The sequence below is a fragment of the Oncorhynchus mykiss genome, chromosome 9 (genome assembly GCF_013265735.2).
Source record: "Oncorhynchus mykiss isolate Arlee chromosome 9, USDA_OmykA_1.1, whole genome shotgun sequence".
NCBI lineage: Eukaryota > Metazoa > Chordata > Actinopteri > Salmoniformes > Salmonidae > Oncorhynchus > Oncorhynchus mykiss.
In genome coordinates this window covers 24526151-24543326 of record NC_048573.1, presented here as the reverse complement: position 1 = coordinate 24543326, position 17176 = coordinate 24526151, and the positions used below count along the sequence as shown (strand labels likewise).

General features: G+C 44.9%; 1 protein-coding gene across 10 annotated transcripts in view; it reads left to right on the top strand.

Moving 5' to 3' along the window:
• The window catches only part of LOC110531782 (nuclear factor 1 B-type), a 94501-nt gene that overhangs the window by 42494 nt on the left and 34831 nt on the right, over positions 1–17176 (top strand). The window lies entirely within an intron of this gene.

Sequence of the window (17176 nt, the reverse complement as noted above, 5' to 3'; positions counted from 1 at the left end):
TCTGTGGAATTCTCTCTCAATTGATAATAAAGCCTGCCTTACCTGCACTGTTCAGTTTTCCGTGCTTAATCTATGACTTGCTGACTCGCTTGTATAGTTAAGCAATAAGGCCCGAGGCGAGAAGGTGTGGCATATGGCCAATATACCACAACTAAGGGCTGGTCTGGATACAGCCCTTAGCCGTGGTATATTGGCCAAATAACCCAAACCTCGAATGTGCCTTATTGCTATTATAAACTGGTTACCAACGTAATTAGAGCAGTACAAATACATGTTTTGTCGTACCCGTGGTATGCGGTCTGATATACCATGGCTGTCAGCCAATCAGCATTAGGGGCTCGAACCACCCAGTTTATAATAGCTTATATAACGACCTCCCCGGGAAGATTTTTTTTTCTGAACTCTGAGCTGCGCTGTCCTTTCTACTCAGCGTTGTTTGCTGTATTTGCTGTTGCTGTATGGCCTTCCGGAGTGGATTGGCTCACTGCTGGCATGTGTTTAGAGGAGTCCTGGTGTGTTCCAGGTGAGCCATGCCAAAGCTCAAGTGGCTTGGACCTGGCCCCAGCCCTGCAAATGGGAAGTGTTTCGACAGGGCTGCCGACTAGCCAGCCAGGGTGAGGATCAGGACTAGTGTACATGCCTGCCGTTGGTGTCAGTCGAGAGATGATGCTTTCACTTGCCTTTTTCAATCAACAAGAAAACATGTCCTCACTGCTTTCCAAGGGCTGATGTTTTCAGAGGGATGTTTTTGAGCTCAATAGATTTATGGTGTGGGAATCCCATTCATTTGGTCCTTGTTGACATAGTTTCCGCAAACGTATGTCCAATTCTGAATTGGAAAGTACATTCAATGCAAAGCCTACATATTTAATTCAAACGGAATGTAATGAGCATATCAGCAAACAGTATTGTTCCTACATGCCTTGACTGTTGTCATGGTGTATTATTTACATTATCTCCTATCTGTCTGTGTAGACATTTTGGTGTAGACATTTTGGTGTAGACATTTTGGTGTAGACATTTTGGTGTAGACATTTTGGTGTTGACATTTTGGTGTAGACATTTTGGTGTAGACATTTTGGTGTAGACATTTTGGTGTAGACATTTTGGTGTAGACATTTTGGTGTAGACATTTTGGTGTTGACATTTTGGTGTTGACATTTTGGTGTTGACATTTTGGTGTAGACATTTTGGTGTAGACATTTTGGTGTAGACATTTTGGTGTAGACATTTTGGTGTTGACATTTTGGTGTTGACATTTTGGTGTAGACATTTTGGTGTAGACATTTTTGGTATTTGACTGCTTTTTATTATTCATTTGGCTTTTTTCACTCTGGTTACTTTAACACAGTGCAGATATGATGGTAAAAATGATTATAACTCCAAATAAAATGGATAAACAATGAATTACCATAGATTAAATCAGCTCAGTACTACAGAGCCTACCTGCTAGTTTGTTGATAGCACAACATGTTGCCACTTTTGTTAAGCATTTGTACTTGCCGGGCGTCTGGTTTTGACATATAGTGTGGGGAGTGGGTGGGTGGGGGTTTCCCCCAAACGTTGGAATGTGTCCCGAGGCTGAAATAACAAATGCATTTGATGCTAGGTTGTTAAAAAAAGGGTTTAATGGCGCTCTGTTCTAGCCCTTTGCATTTGTCTGAAGGTGAGGAGAATGTTCTAGAATGGAAAAAATGTATGTTTGTGGTCCGAGGCACTCGCTTGTAACGTTTTCCGAGGCACACACTCGATTGCGACGGTGAGGGGTGATTAGGGTGGGAATCAGATCACACTCAGGAGAACACAGAACAACGCTAACAGTAACACACAGGGCAACTATTCCCCTTCTCTTCTCTTTTCTTCCCTTCCCTCTCTGCCCTGTTGCTTGGGACCCTGAGAGTGAAACATGTCCCCCTCGAAACAATACATGAAGGCCCCGCTTTGCCCCGCGGTGTAGACCTTCCTGAACACACACACCCCCGCTACCCCTCCGCCCCTTCCCTACCTCATCCACCCCCACCCCCACCCCTACCCACTGAAGGTTTGGCTTCACAGATAAAGTGAAAACGACATGCTAGGATGACTGGAAAGCAGCAAGGCAGCTTTTGGAAGCTAGCTGTGAAGCCTGGTGTAAAGACCCCCATTGTCAGGCTGAGTGGACAATCCTAGCGAACTGGAGGAAGTGGAGGAAAGAGCACCGGGAGAAGGAGGGAGGGAAATGGGGGAGGAAAGAGCACCGGGGAAGGAGGGAGGGAAATGGGGGAGGAAAGAGCACCGGGGAAGGAGGGAGGGAAATGGGGGAGGAAAGAGCACCGGGGAAAGAGGGAGGGAAATGGGGGAGGAAAGGGGGAAAGTGGTGAAATTCCTGATTTTCCAAACGATGGAAAAAAATGTGGCAGTTGTGTGATATTTAGGCCTAGTTCTGCCGTTCCATGTTCCTGTAACATTGTGCCCTACTCCTGCTGTCATCCGTGTGAATATTTTAGAGAGATTATAAAGTCGGGAGCCTCGTGGGAAAGAGAGAAAAAGCTTTATGAGGACAAATCCAACCAAAAGTTAACTGTAAATCTCTCCCTCCCGCAATAGGACCTTAATAATGAACGCCTTTCAAGGCTCTGACAAAATAAAAACTTGCAGAATTAGGCCACACGACAGGTGTCTTTGTTCTTGGTACTGTATCATCCCTGTATTTTGGCAACATCCCCCAAAAATGGGCTGCAAAATAGAAGACTTTCACATTTTTAACATTCTGACTTGAGAGGGAGGAGGACTGGGCTTGCCATGCCATGCTGTCGTGATACCCACCCGGAGTACACCTCCTGTGTAATTTAGGCCTAATTTGCATACCCTTTAATTATTTCCTTTTAGATACATCAATTACGACACACCGATATCCCTGTGGCACTCATCCAGGCCCAGTTCTTAAACACTAGACTTTGTGAGGCATTGTTTACGGCTTTTCAAACAATTTAGCAGTTGGTTCCCTCTCCAACTGTTGCCCATATAAACTGGCGCTGTGCTGCAGCTCTGTACCCCAACCACGTGTTGTTACGGCTGCAGTGTGGCGCGAGGGGCTGCCCCGGAAGGAGCACCGAGACGGGAGCACTGAGACGATTTGCTTCCTATAGTCGTTGCCAAGAATGGGGAATGCCATACACTCATCAGGCACACTCTTCAGACACTGCAGCTCCACGCTGCCACACCTTGTGAGGAGGAACTTGTAGGTTGGACTTTGTGTGTTTGTAGGAATACAAGTGGGGCACTGCTAACCATATCTACAACGTGCAAGCTGGAGTTTTGGCTGTGGTAAATAAAAAAGTTATGATCGGCCCTGCATGGTGTCGAGGGAGTTGTTTTAGTTGTGTGTGGGCGCGTGAGTGTGCGCAACTTTGTGTGTTTGATTATTGATTTGGGAGATCCCCATGGCGATTGCTCCATCAGGGGTGGAGGAGTTCTTTACTGCCTCTGGAACCCTGCCAGATCTCTCTGACGTTGTGGTGGGCACACGGTTTTTGTTTCTCCTGAGTTTATGTGAGAGCATGTGCTCTTCCAACCACTCAGCTCTGCTCTGCTAAGACAGACTGCTCTGCTTGAGCCTCCGGCTAAAATGGATGAGCGAGCCCATCTCAAAATCTTGCAGTATCAGGACCACAGATTGCTTCTGTTACCCAGAAATGCCGCTGAACACCGCCGACCAACCTCATCCCAGGTGTGGGACCGTTACTTGGGCACCACCCTCCTCTATTTCCCCCGTGGCTGGCATTGATTTATCCCGGCCCTGGCATGGGTTTTAAAACGTCATTTAGCTAGCTCCGATGTTTGGGCTCATTAGCAAGAAAGGAAGGGTTTTACTGGCCATGCGGCATGCAGCCATTTTTATAACACCGACTCCATGGCCTCTCGTCCTCTTATAGCCAAGCCGGGTATTAGGAACCGTTAAGAGGTTTTAACAGTCTTTACCTGAGGACATTACAGGGTGAATGCTGGGGTGTGGAGGAGGGTGGAAACATTGGAAATCCAACTGTTGATACCTGCTAGTAGTCTGTTGCACCGCAAAGCTTCGTTCTGGACCTGTTTACATGTGTGGTGTTCAAGCACTAGAGCAGTACATGTGTGGTGTTCAAGCAATAGAGCGGTACATGTGTGGTGTTCAAGCACTAGAGCGGTACATGTGTGGTGTTCAAGCACTAGAGCGGTACATGTGTGGTGTTCAAGCACTAGAGCGGTACATGTGTGGTGTTCAAGCACTAGAGCGGTACATTTGGTTGCTTGATCACCATTGGATGCCCATCTCAGAGGAAATGTGTCATCATCAAAATATTCCTGCCTGTTAGCTTTCAGAACTCCATTGTTAGCCAATCCAATACTTCTCCATATCTCAATCACAGAAGAAGATGGAGCGTAGTTGCGTGAGGGGGGGGGGGGGGGGGGGGGGGGGAAACGAATAAGAGAACATTCTGTCTTCATTTGCACCTGTTTTTATGTCTTCCCTATTGAAGTTACGTCATGGCAGAGAGAAAACAAGTGCTTGTCGACATCTGTTGGCAGTGTTGCTAGTCAGTTTTTATGTTTGTAAAAACACATTAAACACCACTCCGTTCCAAACATGGGTACTACTGCCAGCGAAGCTGTCTGAATGAGTGCACAGCTTTGTTCCATTGTCTGTCTTGGGCCAAGGCCTCTCCGCCTTGCCTTAGATGTGGAATTATATGATCCAATATGTCATCCAACGTCGTAATTAAGGTGTGGGAGGTCGTTGGCGTTGTGTGTCTGGGTATGTTTACTTCTGTGCCGTTGGCACAGGGTGAGGGGGGCAGAGATCCTTTGTGGCCTCCTGCCAGTGGGGATTCTGTTGGCTAAGTCAGCGGCCAAAGGCTTGCGGTTGTAAGCATTGGCTAGTGGGAGTCACTGGCATCCGTCATTGGCTGGAGTTCAGAGTTATAAAGATATGGAATCCTCCATTCACAATTAAGATTCTTCAAGTATTTTTTTCCCCCCTCATAAGCCATTTATCAGACTCTTTTTTCCAATTTACATGTATGCGTGGGTACATTTTACATATGGGTGAACCCGGGAAACAAACACACACTCCTTGCATGGCAAGGGCCATGCTCTACCAACTCAGCCATACACGACCTTGATCAGTCTCCATTGGTCAGTGTATAGACATTTGAATCAATACTAAATTGATTGCAGTTGTCACAATGTAACAGTTGATTTTTGTCTGATACTCATTCGGTTACGATGAGATTATTGGACAATTTTACCCCTGGATATTATAATAACTTTTTGTTGTTGTAAAACATGAACTTCCAGGAATATGTCATAATTCAACTTTCAAGGACCACCCCCTGGAGTTTTTCTAAAACATAGACTTCCCGGAATGTTATTGGAAGGAATGTTCACATAATACTGTTACAAAAGAGAGGTTAGAGAATGTTAGCCGGCTAACCCGCTGAAGATCTACCCGACTACCACCCGGCACTTTCCTAGAAAACACTTTACACCACCTCCTTCCCTCCCCCTTCTCTCTCTCTCTCTCCCCCCTCTCTTTACATCCACACATTTCTCTCTTTCTTCCTCTCCCTTTCCCAATCCAAACCACGTGTAGCAGGTTTGAACCCCCCTCTCCTTCCACTATTGCTCTCTCTCACTCTCTCCTTCCACCATCGCTCGCTCTCTCTCTCACCTTCCACTATCTTTCTCTCTCTCCCTCCATTTCTCTCTCTCTCCCTCCATTTCTCTCTTCTTTCTCTCTTTCGTTCTCACTCTCGCCCCCTCTCCTTCCCTCTTTCTCTTTTTCCATCCCTCCATTTCTCTCTCTTTCTTTTCTTTCCCCCTCTCTCCTTTTTCCCAGTCCAGACGGCGTGCAGCAGGTTTGAACCCGCCGCTGTGGGGCTCCCATGCCACTCATCAGCAGGGGACCCATGCATTTGTCTCATAATTATCAGGCAAGGGGTGTGGGAGGAAGGGATGATAGGATGAAAGAGCAGAATCACACAGCCCCTCCGTCAAAGGTCTGTCTGTCTGTCTGGGTGGGTTTTCTATGATGTGGCGTTGTGCTAATAGCAGCCCCTTCCCAAAACCCCAACCCCCCTGTCCCATGCAGTCCCACACTTGAGAGCTGCCTCTATTGAACCATTCCGCCGTGAATTATCACGCATCATCACACACACACACACACACACACACACACGCACACGCACACGCACACACACACACACACACACGCATGCACACATCCCAACTCCCGCTGGTTCATTCACAAATACAAAACACCCCGGTAGCCTCTCTTTTCTCTCTCTCTCGCTCTCTCTCTCCCCTCTCCTCCTTCCTCCTCCTCTTCACTATTTGCTAAGAGTTAATGGACTGTTTTGGCTAGCCTCCAGGCGGTGAGTGTCACCTCATTAGCCCAAGCAGCCCCCAGACTGGTGAGAGAGAGGTGAGAGAGAAAGAGGGGGCTACGGCGGAATGTCATTGGTCCTCACCCCCACCCCCCTTTACCCCTCCCTTTCCCACCCCCACCACCATCATGAATGAGAAACACGCATGCATAATTAAATCTATAGTCTCACCCTTCCCTCCTTTCCCTCCTGCCTCCACCACATATAAAAGGGGAACCTTGGACATTTGCCACCGCCAAAGATGGCTCCTCCTGGTCCTGTGGACAGTGGCACCAACCTCCTCACCACGTAACCCATTATGTTACCCCAAGACTAGCAGCTTGGGCAGTGGGCAAATGCAAATGCCAGCTAGACAGTCAATTAAGCGACAACAAAGCAAATTGTGGGTCTGAGGCATACCAAAATCATTCTGTTGTTTTAACGCTCATGTGCTGATGGGTGCATTGTTTTGACATGATAGGTGTCTTAGCTAACAGCCTGGAACCAACATAGTGTAAGTGAAAACCTGATCTAGTTTAAAAATATTTATGACAGAACCTTAGTAGTGTGACTGGGACTTTGAAGTCATGTAAAGCACTCTGTCATGTCACGACCATGCTATATCTCGCATGGCTGTATGCTTTGTCGTGGAACAGGGTACAGCTGGGAGTGTGTGTGTGTGTGTGTGTGTGTGTGTGTGTGTGTGTGTGTGTGTGTGTGTGTGTGTGTGTGTGTGTGTGTGTGTGTGTGTGTGTGTGTGTGTGTGTGTGTGTGTGTGTGCGCGTTCGTTCATGCTTGTGTGTGTGGAAACAGTGACTGGGGCAGTGTGCAGTGAAGCCCTACCTGCATGCTTTTTTTCATAGGACAGTCAGATGAGCCTCTGTGTTGTCTGCATCCCAGGCCCTGACCACAGAGCATGTGTATGGCACGGCACAGCTCTCAACAGGAGAGTGTGTGTGTGTTAAGCTTGCAGCACTTCAGAGATCTCAATTCTCACAGACCTGAATCATTTGTGTGTTTATCTGTGTGTAATTTCAAAGTGTGTGTATGCATCTGTGTATTTGTGCATATCTCAGTCCACATGAACAGATGTCAGATCTTAGTGTGAGCCAGTTTGCTACAGCAGGAACATCTTGCAGCAGCAGGATATCTGAATTATTATGTGGATTATAATAAATGAACATTTTTGTAGGCGTTGATGCAATTTCAAAGTAGAAATTACAAACTTCAGAAGCCTTTTTTAAACCTCAAATACACTACACGTTTGAAATGTTGTGCATTGCAGGGAAGTTCTCCTGCAACAGGGGGATCAAATTAAGATCCTACATCTGCATGTGTGCGTAAATGTGAGCATGCACGTACATATGTGTATATGCCCACAGTCTCCTCTCTCTGCCCTCTCTCTCCTCTCTTCTCCTGTCTTTGTATTCCTGGCTACTTACCCTTTCCCTCTCTCTCTTTCCTGGTCTGGCCTGGCCTCATTAATGATGTGTCAGCCGATTCAGCCCTTGTTCCCGTTCCTCTCTGGAATGAATGTGGGCGATGCCACACTGTTTGTTGACCTGAATGAGAAGTCTGTTTTCTCGGGCTCGGTAAAAGCACTCGTCTTTTCACCCCCGTGAGAGTTTATGGACGAGACAGCATTGAGTCCCCTCAAAAAGTGTAAGAGAAAGGGGAACCAGTCTCCAGTATCATTAGTATGCACATCTCTTCTTCCCCAGAGGGCACACGCACACACACACGGGTTATTCTCACGAAACTGACATTTAACCAAAACATTCTCAAGTGTCATTTTTCATAAAATGTCCTCTTGGATCACCGAGATTAGGATCTGTACTTATCTATTTCATAATTATCATTATATTTTTGGTCAGATATGATGCATTTTAGCACAATTTCCACAACAACCAACACAAAACTTCTCATTACCGCAACAAGTCCAAAAAAGTCATAAACAAATGTCAAATATTATAGTTAAACACAACACTGAAAATTGAATTAACATTTATTTCATAATTTATTTCATTACCGTAACCCAACTTTTCAAAACTTTTTTTGTCATAATCATCATCACAAGTTCTTTTTTACATTTTATTTATGCACACCTATTTCGATAAAGAACAAAAATCACACTATCAGATGAATCTAAAATTACTAAAGTATATGTTTTATACTGCCTAATATTTCCTAAATATTGGTGCATTACAGTAATGATAAGCAGGTTTCAGGGATGAGACTGCATGTTTTGGTAATGAGTATAGCATAGTTTGCCAATGAAAAACTGTACTGATCTCTATCAGAGATTCAGTAAACCAAAATAATCATCAGTGTCATTTGTTAATCCCAAATAATACTAAAATCACTGCTCTTAATGCAATTTATTTCAGTGTAAGGATTGTAATTACATGCATTAATTTTCAAAAGTGGACTTAAATGTAACAAGGTGACTTAAAAAAAAAAGTTTGTTAATAGTTGTGTATTAGTACATGGATATTCGTGGTTGTAAAGTATTTTAGATGTATTTCTGGATTGGATGGGATCCTATGGGCAAACGACACAATACGCCTATATACAGTATAGGTAAGTGTAAAAGCAGGTACAAAATTGGGGATATCCTCCTCTAAGTGGTGGGGTTACTCTTCGTTGAAACACAAACTGCAGATTGGTTCTTAAAGAAAGGTAAATGGGGTTTATACACCCAATATTTCTTGACAAACCCTACTTAATCAAATAACTGTTGTTTTACAAAAAATCTGTACAATTGGTCCAAGTAAATAAAGAAAGTTTACCAGTACAGCACACCCATTGACTATACATTAGAATTAGCTTATTATCATTAATGAAATTAAGGTTCTCATTACTGAAACGGACCCAAAAGATTACGTGGTAATGAGAAATGTGTGTTTCGGTAATGAGAGGCCCTTAGCTCAATCTGCAAATAATAGGAGACAGCCGTTATGAGTCAGCAAACAATTGACCACATCACCAAAGCCCATTCATGCCTCCATGTTGGTAAGGTAATGGTTCTCTGACTTTTTCCCAATTTGAGCTTTTTAGCTGTTTCGGTAATGAGAAGGCAAAGTGGGGTTAAAGGGGTGTTTGAGAATAAGAACCTCATTCTGAAGGCATATAAGCAAATCATATAACTTAACTAGTGCTCATCGAAGGATTGCTCCTCTAAATGATGCATCATGGGAGTTTTTACAGGAACTTGAAAAGGTGTTACGGTAATGAGACATGTCCACAGACAGTGTTTTTACATAATAAATACTATAGTTTTATGTAAACTTCAACTAGTATACCATTTTTATGATTTATGGACAAACTACAGCAACATATTTAGTATTTTATTCGGATAAGTTAGATTTTTCTAAAGTAGAATTGTATAAAATGACCTGAGAATTTAATCCGGGTGCATTTTGATAATGAGAATGTGGGGTGAAAATGTACAAAATTCTGGTGAAAATGTACAATATTTTAAAAACAAGACACATTTTCAGAATTATAGTTGATTTTTGCAGCTGCATCATGATTGTGGAATTCAATTTGCTACAGACATGTTTAAAAGTGGTTTCATGAGAATCACGAGAACCCCCCCCCCCCCCCCCCCCCCCACACACACACACAGTTCCTGTAGCTGTCTGTGAATGCTTTTGCCCTGAAAGTCCTCCTCCACATCGCCCTCCTCTGTCTGACCCTGTCTGTCTGACACTTGATTCCTACGTCTCAAAACCTGACAGTCCCACTGTCTCACTGTCTCGTGGGTGTGTGCGTGTTCCATTCAAACAAATCTGTGGTGTCTCTCTGTCGAATAAAAAGAAGGCAAAATGTCATTGTTCCTTCAGTCTTTTCAACTTTACCCTCCTTGTCTCTCCCCACCTCCCCCCTAACACTCCCACAAGCCTTAAATGTGTTCCTAGACAGGCTTTTTGTATCATGTCTGCAGTCGATCTAAAGCAAATGTAGCTGAATCTAATTAACATGATAGAAGACTTTATTTTGTCGTTGATATGCTACTTAGCTTTTGAGTTGCTCAAAAGCCTTATGGGGAGGGGGGGGGGGGGCATTTCCTAGAAGAATGCTTTGCTGTCTTCATATCTGTCCATTCTGCACACACAGTAAGATTTATACGTTTCTTAACACATTTACTGCTGTCTTCTGGGTCTGCGTTTGTATGGGCTCGTTTTACCACACATGCTCTCTAGGTATTGGCAAAGGATGAGTTCTCAAAATGGCCGTCAAACTTAGCATGTCTTCCTCGTCTTCTCTCCTCGATATTGGTCTCTTGGCAGACAGGTGTCGGCCTTCAAAGAACGTTATGATACGTTAGTGCATTAGATGCCAGGGCATGAGACTGCCATTGTGCAGACTGGCACACACGCACAATGGCCTCCCTGGCATGATAAGATCCTCCCTCCTCTGGGTAGATGTCCTCGCCCTATCTTTTGTTTGGCTTGTTTGGGTTGCGGCTCTCTCCGATAAAGGCCACTTTGTTTAGTCAACAAAACGGGGGAGAGAAGGGCCGAAAAAAGAGAGGGAGAGAGAGCGACAGTAGAGGGAGAGAGAAACAGAGGGGCCACTAAGAAGAGAGAAAGAAGGGAAAGAAAGTGCGACAAAAAAAACGTGAAAATGATGGAGGATTGAGAGATACCAGGTTAGATGTAGAGGATGATTTAGATGTGGAGAGGAAAGCATATACTATACTATACTGTTCTGACTAGATAAGAAATTGATACAGCTGACACAGTTCCTGATACAGAAAGAGAGATAAATGTAGGCAGGCACAAGAGGAGACAAAAGATATGAGATACTGTTACAGACCCAGAGACGGAGATACACAAAAGTATGTGGATTTGCCTATTTCAGCTCACCAGTTGCTGACAGGTGTATAAAATGGAGCACACAGCCATGCAATCTCCTTAGACAAACATTGGCAGTAGAATGGCCTGTACTGAAGAGCTCAGTGACTTTCAACAAAATCGTGTTTAGCAGATGTTTTTGCGGATGTAGAGAAATGCTTGTGCAGTAATATCTGACAGTATAATCAAACATTTTCACAACAATATACACAAATCTAAAGTAAAGGAATGGAATGAAGAATGTATAAATATTTGGGCGAGCAATGTCAGACTAAGATATAGTAGAATAGAGTATTTCCATATGAGATGAGTAATGCAAAATATGTAAACATTATTCAAGTGACTAGTGTTCCATTAAGTGTCCAGCAATTCCAAGTCTATGTATATAGGGCACTGGCCTCTAATGTGCTAGTGATGGCTGTTTAACCGAATTTAACTTGGCACCGTCATAGGATGCCACCTTTCCAACAAGTCAAACTTCTGCCCTGCTAGTGCTGCCCGGTCAACTGTAAGTGCTGTTATTGTGAAGTGGAAATGTCTAGGAGCAACAACGGCTTAGTCGTGAAGTGGTATGCCACACAAACTCACAGAACGGGACCATAGAGTGCTGAAACGCATAACGTGTACAAATCGTCTGTCCTCGGTTGCAATACTCACTACCCAGTTCCAAACTGCCCCTCGAAGAAACTTCAGCACAACAAATGTTTGTCGGGAACTTAATGAAATGGGTTTCCACGGCTGAGCAGCCTCACACAAGCATAAAACCACATTGCTCAGTGCCAACTGTCGGCTGGAGTGGTGTAAAGCTCGCCGCCACTGGATTCTAGAGTAGTGGAAACGCTTTCTTTGGGGTGATTAATCACACTTCACCATCTGGGAGTCTGACGAAAATGAATCTGCACAAAACAAGGTCGAAACAGAAATGGTTTGTCAAGATCGGTGTGGAAGAACTTATCTGGCCTGCACAGAGTCCTAACATCAACCCCATCGCACAACTTTGGGATGAATTGGAATGCCGACTACGAGTCAGGCCTAATCGCCCGACCTCAGTAATGCTCGTGGCTGAATGGAAGCAAGTCCTTGCAGCAATATTCTGACATCTAATGGAAAGCCTTCCCAGAAGAGTGGAGGATGTTATATCAGCAAAGGGGAGGGACCAACTCCAGATAAAAGCCTATGATTTTGGAATGAGATGTTCAATGAGCAAGTGTCCATGTACTTTTGGCCATGTAGTGTAGCTGTAAAATGCAGTGATGGAGCAACATTTAAGAGAAAAATAGGATCTGGAACCAGGCCCACAATGATGAGGTCATCATGGCTAAGCCGTTAAGGATAAAAACCAGGAGCAGAGGAGGACACAGGACAAAGTCCGCACACACACACACACACACACACACACTCACACAAACTCACACACCATGACTATGTGCACCAGGATAGACCGACAGACAGATGGACAGCTTGCCTGCCCCTCTAACGGCTTGCTCCTCGGCCAAACTGGTGCAGAAGAGGGACAGAAAGTGTGGCCATATCAAATATTTACACTACACACAGCTGTATTGTTGAAACATTATGGGCCTAGCACTGCCGTAATTAGGCGATATTTCTACGTCTCTCTCTCGTTCTCTCTCTTCTCTCTATCTCTCTTCTCTCTCTTTCCCTCCCTCCCTCTCTTGGGCCGCTGAGATGCGTCTTGGCTCGGGACCCATGCTTCTGGCAGCCACAGCTATACATGTGCACAGACCCCGGGTGCAGCAGTCTAAAATGGCTGCCAGGCGGCTTCTCTCTTCCCTCCCTGAAATGTCGACGTTGGTATGCATCTGCGGCGGCGTGTGTGTATGTGAGAGTGTGTGTGTGCTGTGGGATGTGTGTGTTTGTGGGATCAGGTAGGTGTACTGCAACGAGTGAGTTTGTAAAAGTATGCGACTGGTTTAATATACACAGTGGGGTGGGGGTGGACTGAGAGTTTCTTCGGGGGAAGGTATGGGTATCATGCCAAACTAGATAAAGGAGAGTGCAAAAGACTGTTGGCGTGTTTATAATATCCAGGCAAGTGACACATTAGGGCTGAGAGAGAGAGAGAGAGAGAGAGAGAGAGAGAGAGAGAGAGAGAGAGAGAGAGAGAGAGGCCTTCACAATAGCAAAGAGTCCACATTGTGCCGTTATGCATAAGGTACGAAACAAACTCCGTCAATGTCGGTACTCAGTACTCCCCACAATCCCAACGTGTCACTCCTCAGTCCTCCTCACTCAAATCACAGCCAAGATCCTCAAATCCTCTGTTTTGCTTTTTTTTTTTCTCCTCCTCCTTCTTTGCGGGCCCAGTTTGTTTGTTTAAACAAGTGGCAGGGACGGAGAGGAGCCAAGAAACGTTGTTTTTGGAGTGTGGCTGTGTGTCTCTGGTATCTTGCGTTGTGATCCGGGCCTTGCCAAACTCCCAGGGCAGAGCCAGAGCTCTACCTCGCAGACCGAGACCACACTGTTTATTTACGGGTTGCTGGCGCCTGTTTGAAGACGATTGGATTGGTCTTGGATTGGTCTCCATTTGGAAGGTTTGATGCGTCTTTTGGATGGAGATTGGAGATATTTTCTGTAGAGGGAAGTCTTCACCCCTGTCAGACAGTTTATTTCTTTGTATGCAGACTTACATTTACACAGTATGCAATTGTACAACATATAGTGCCTTCAGAAAGTATTCGTACCCCGAGGCTTTTTCCACATTTTGTTGTGTTACAGCCTGAATTTAAAATCGATTAAATTGAGATACTTTTGTAAATGTAGTTAACTTATAATACATTTGCAAACATTTCTAAAAACATGTTTTCACTTCGTTGATATGGGGTATTGTGTATAGGAGGAGGAGGGAAAAACAAAATATTTAATCCATTTTGAATTCAGGTTGTAACACAACATAATGTGGAATATGTCAAGAGGTGTGAATACTTTCTGAAGGCACTGTAGGCACTTTCCATTTTTTCTAGTTAGAATAGCGGTTATTTGGAATGACTCCTTTTTTAAATGTGTTCATATGTTGATTTTATTATTCATTTAAAAAATATATCTAAGAATATTTTCAACCCTGGCCTGATCGACTGCTTCAATAACACTTGAACTGGAATTTGAACTTGAACCTGAACTTGAACTTAACTTCAAGCCCTCCATAACAACCTCCTACACCTCCCTAGCTACAGGTCAAGGGTGAAATGTATGTGAGATGTCAGGTGTTTTCCAGCTCTCAGATGTATGGTGCTCCCTCAAACCTCTGAGATGAGTTGACAGTAGATGCCATATGCCTGGATCCCACCTCAACTCTTCCAGGTGGCTCCTCTGTCGGCCTACAGTACTGTAGGGCAGCAAAGTGAAGATGCTGCTTCTGCTGCCTGGGTTCTTTAATTGCCACGACCATCTGGTCTTTTGTCAAGGCTGCCTTTTCACTCACAATGGTGTGTTCCATGTTAGACGAAACAGCTCTCCACCTGTTCTCTCACAATGGTCTGTTCCATGTTAGATGAACCAGCTCCCCACCTGTTCTCTCACAATGATCTGTTCCATGTTAGATGAACCAGCTCCCTACCTCCTCTTTCTCTCACAATGGTCTGTTCCATGTTAGATGAACCAGCTCCCTACCTCCTCTTTCTCTCACAATGGTCTGTTCCATGTTAGACGAAACATCTCCCCACCTCTCTCTCTCTCTCTGTTTCTCTGTCCCTCTTTCTCTCTCTCTGTAGCGCCCTCCCACTTTCTCTCCTCTCTCTCCCTCCTCCCCTGTCCCTCTGTCTGTCTCTCTCTTTCTTTCTCTCCTGGGAGAGGGCAATAGTTGACAGTTGTAACTAGACTGATGGATGAGTCTGAAAGTGGCATGAGGGTGGGAGGTGCCAGGGTGACTGGGTGGCAGGGGGCAAGAAAGGAGGAGAATCTCCCTGCAATCACTTACTGTATGGACGTGGTTCCACACAAACCGTTGGCACAAAAGCCCCCGACTGTGGCGTGTGAACATAGAATTCGATCTCGTTATACAGTATTTTTATGGCGTGTCAGTCGAAGAACAAATGTTCTTGCATCGATGTGCCCGAGAAGTCAATAGCGCCATACAGTTTTTCTTTTGCTGCAATAATGTGAATTTCCATCCAGCGAGTCCTTTCTTTTTCAGGTAAATGGTGGATTACAAGCTAACAAAAGAGACACGCTAACAAACTAGCCAGCTCAGTAAAACAAGTTGCACCCAAAAGAGCGCACGCTATCGACATCAGACTTCCCTAGTGTCCTCTGGATCCTGTAGAGACAACTCAACGTTGGGACTGTTCAGGGTTAACCATAAGGGCAGATATTTTTAGTTTAACGTATGGTGGTGTTGTTCCCTACCTATTTTGTCAGTGTTGAGCCGCAGCCAAGAACATTCTGTTTTTTGCAGTGCCGTTTAATGGTCATAAATCTTTTTTTTTTCTTAACTTATTTTTTTTTTCTCTCTCTCTCGCTCACTCTCTTTCGTTCTCTCTCTCTCTCTCTCTCTCTCTTCCTTTACATCTACAATTAAGCTTATGAGAGAGGGACGGCTCTCCAGCAGCAAAAGGGAGTGTTGTGTTGCAAGGCGAGGATATCTGAGTTCACTGTCTCCCGCCTCTTGTCCTCACTTCTCCGCGTTAAAGGCGTAGGGCACAGGAGGAACACGTGGAGGGCGGCTGTGGTGAATCATTATGGAACACAAGGCAAACACAGCCTGGCCATTCAGTGTTGTACTGTTGTACTTTCACCCCCTCGTGTGCTGCTTTTTCCCTGGATGGTTGGTTGAAGCGGGGAAGAGCGGGTGTGTAGTGTCGTGAGGAACTGGTGTTTATGTGAAATTTAAGCCAGCTCTTTGGAACTAATTTTCAACTGCAGACCTATGTTATATGATATGAACTAGTGTTTATGTTGTCGGTGTCCTCGCCCTCTGATATGCCTGGACTAGTTCCTCACTACTCTACACACCCGGTCTTCCATACAAAGCCTACTGTACTAGTTTTTAGGTGAAATGAAGTGAGCTCTTTGGAGCCACTTTCTATTGCTGACTGTATATGACATGGTTAAGTGTTTACGTTAAACGCCAGGCTCTTGTGGGCATCGTTTGAATATCTGTTAGTGTTGCGTGGCGGTTCGAGCCGAGAAAACGGACCTGGCGGTTGGCGGTGACTAACGAGCATGGTGGCGGCTGAGGAACGCCAGTTACCCCAGCTTATCCTCTTCCCAAAGGTGCTGTAAGGTAACATCATCAATCAGACGAAGCGCTTGGAGGCTAAGATAGGCTACCTTATGGGGAGAATTCCTGATGTGTTTCAGAGTGTATCCCCCTCCTGTTGCGTGTGCTATGTGCATGCCTCTCTCGGGCCGGGGCAGGGCAGGATGAGGCAGAGGCAGACCATGTTTTCCCTAACCCAGGCCCTGTAAAAAGTCCGACAGAATCAACCAGTCTGTATGTGAAGGTCAGGAGAACGCTTCTCCTCGTCTTTTTTAAAAATATTTATTTTACTTGTCTTATTGTTTCTTTCCACCCCTGTTGAGCACTTCTTTTGTTCTGACTAGCTTTTGACTGTAGCCCCCCCCCCCTCCCCCACGCCTCCCCCTTTTCTCTGCCTCCTCTTTTCTTCTTCTTTAAACAACAGCAAATACCATTGCACATCTGGCTTGGTCTGTCAGGACTGACACGTCTGCAGACAAATTACGATAAAAACCTCAGACACATTCTAAGGAAGCTGAGGAGTATTCATTATATAATCTGCATGACTCCAGCTGATATTATGTCTAGGTTGAAATGAAATCTGATGACCAACAGCACCTTGCTTCTTTGTTTTTGGCCACCTGTCACATTCAGGGTATTTTTGACGTGTCCTTATAGTAGTGGGTCATTGTATTGCTTTGGCAACACTGGGTGGTTACCATCCATGCCAAATAAAGCTC